The sequence below is a fragment of the Mesitornis unicolor genome, unplaced genomic scaffold (genome assembly GCF_000695765.1).
Source record: "Mesitornis unicolor isolate BGI_N332 unplaced genomic scaffold, ASM69576v1 scaffold18437, whole genome shotgun sequence".
Classification (NCBI taxonomy): Eukaryota; Metazoa; Chordata; class Aves; order Mesitornithiformes; family Mesitornithidae; genus Mesitornis; species Mesitornis unicolor.
In genome coordinates this window covers 5,508-8,305 of record NW_010198613.1, presented here as the reverse complement: position 1 = coordinate 8,305, position 2,798 = coordinate 5,508, and positions in this window count along the sequence as shown.

Here is a 2,798-nt window from a genome sequence, read left to right as displayed (position 1 = left end):
TTCCACGGAGAGCAGCCGGAACGACATACAGCGGAAGAAAAAATTTTCTGCCAAGCTGGACTCTTGTTTTGCAATATATCCGTCCCCTTGTCTTTAATGAACCAGAAAGCTTGTATCTAGTTTAGGTAGGCCGAGTTACTTTGCATCAAACAATGCATACCTCACCAATTGCCCTTGAACAAAAAGACTGATAGCCCCGGGGGGGGGGGGAGGGGAACAACAGAAAAGACTGATAAGAGGGGGACAGCCTGCCCTAGAAGTCGCCAAAAGCTGTATGCTTGCTCGAGGAGGAATCTGTGGTAACTGGGGGAAAGGTAAATACAGCAGGGAGAGATGATGGCCACTGACCATAACCCCCTGCAACTGAAGAAACCCTCCGGCTCAATTTGAGCGCGTGTGTAATGGGTTCAGAAAGTTGGGGAAGTGTTCTGACCAATAGACAGCGAGGTAGAAATGCCTGTGTAGGCAGAATAGCTAAAATAGATGTATAGAAATGGTGAAGCCACTGACCAAGGGTGTGCTAGCTTTGTGGAGCTGCCACCTAGCACCCATCTTGGTGCAAACGTGAAGTAAAACGCATCTTCTCCGTGTGTCTGTTGTATAAATGATCCTACTTTAGGACTACAAGAAGAAAGTTGAAGGGAGAAGCCAGGCCTTGACAGGTGCCGTGGTTAAGTACAGGCACAAAACAATGGAAAAGCAAGGGTCTGTGTGAGAGCCTGCTGTAAAGCAAAAGATGCCCATACAGAGGGAAACTACCTGAGAGAAAGTCTTGCTGGTTTAGATGTAAAGAGGATCTTCAGTACTGCTGTGCTAATGTTCAGGCTATGCTGCCAAATGTAACTTTTCCACAGGATTTGTAGTCTGCTGATGGCTGGGGTTTGCACATAGATGTTAAGATGTATTTGCTTCTACCTTGATCTTAACAGATTGCATAGGTTTGTCATTTTAGCACATGACACAATAGCTTAGACCATATTTTAAAGTTTTATGTGAGTATGAAAACCTGTAGGCTCATATAATAAGTATGGCATAAGGCAACTGAACTTTTGTGTCACTTCTGACATTTTTTACCGGTGTATTTTTTTTTCTCAAATGGCAGATTAATGATCTTTTGTTCATAGGAACCAACCCTGCTGTCTGCCATGAGATTTTTAGTTTGTAATTCTCCTTAGTAATGAAATAGAAACAAAACACAGGTTTTTACTATTGTTCCTTCACAGGATTCACTTGGACTGTTTTGGTGTGTACAGATACACTTGCAGAGACAGCTTGTAAGGGCCAGTGCTGCAAACACGTACTTTCTAAATTGTTCATAACGGTATGAAAAAAGTTAAGATATTCAAGTATTTAATAACTGTTAGTAGCTGTTCCATCTTACTCTTGTTACATTATTCAGATCACTCAGAGCTCCAGAAAGTAACATACATCTGGAGCTACAGCATAAGCAAAACCGAATCTGAGATACTATTTCAGCATTTCTGAAGTATTTTGAAATACTGCAAGACAAGAGTCCAGGACGACCCATGATTAAGCAGCTTTAAATCTGTTGTTCACCTTTGTTGAAAATACTCTTGATTTCCTATCAAATACCTGCCTTGAATTTTCAAAAATCCTGTAGTTAACTTTTCTGATCATTCCTCACCATTGTTTAACCACTTATTTTTCAAGTAAAATAAAATAAATCCAGTGTTTAGTAGCTCAGCAGCAGATTACTTACATCATAAGTTGGATCCATTATCATACCAGTATCCATACAGTAGAACTAAAATTAGCTACATCTTATGGAACAAACAGTCATAATAGTTTGTCTCCAGTCTCCTTAGATAATGCTTCTTGGCAACTTTTCAGTCTACTTTTGAAACTTCTATATCTAAAATTTTGTGATATAGGAAAGTACTTATTTCCTCAGAGTTAAAAGAAACAGATGTCTTCAATATATACAGAGATCTGATAAGTAGCAATAAAATAGCCCTCTTGCTGATTGTTCAGGTGTTTTACTGTAAACTGAACCTTTCTTCCTATTTAAAGGACTCACTCTGGAAAATAATTGTATCATCCATTTTATTTCCCAATAAACTCTGTGAGCAGTTTATTCTCTCATGTTGAACTTCACAGCAATATAAATCCATTGACTCCTACAGTGTTATCTACTCAGCAGTAAGTGATAACAGATTAAGATTAGCAGTTGAACTTTACATTTATCTCCCTTCCAGATTTATTTGATTTTATGTATTCCATAATCACATAATGGCCCCCAATTACTGAATAGATCCCTGGCTCATTAAACTTATTAGAAAACTACTGAAGAGTCTGCTATTCCACGTTCCCTTACAGCGAATGTCTTACGCTGACTAGTCCAACTGGAACTGTCTCATTCATCTCATAAGAGTAAACACACACACCTAGACAATAAAACTGTGGGAAAAATGCTTTACCATTGTTGCGCTTGAACAGATGCAAAACTTTCTATGGTGTCATGGCTCATGGCCAGATTTCAAAATAATCCTTAATGTCGCACATTAAACTTGGTGGCAGAATACTTATCCATAACCAAGTCTGCGAAAAAGGAAATCTGATTTAATCCTAGCCCATTTTAGACCTGGCCAGTCTGAAGTGTTTAATCTTACTAACAGTATGTGAAACTGTTGATTTTAAATTATGCTTTAGTGGTAATGCCTTCCTTCTCGATGTCTGGACTATTTACCAGCAAAGCAACTAATGACTGAGTTTCTATCGTAAGAGTGCTGCAATGCTGCAGCACAGATAAAATAGAAAATGGCCTTTAATTCTCCCCT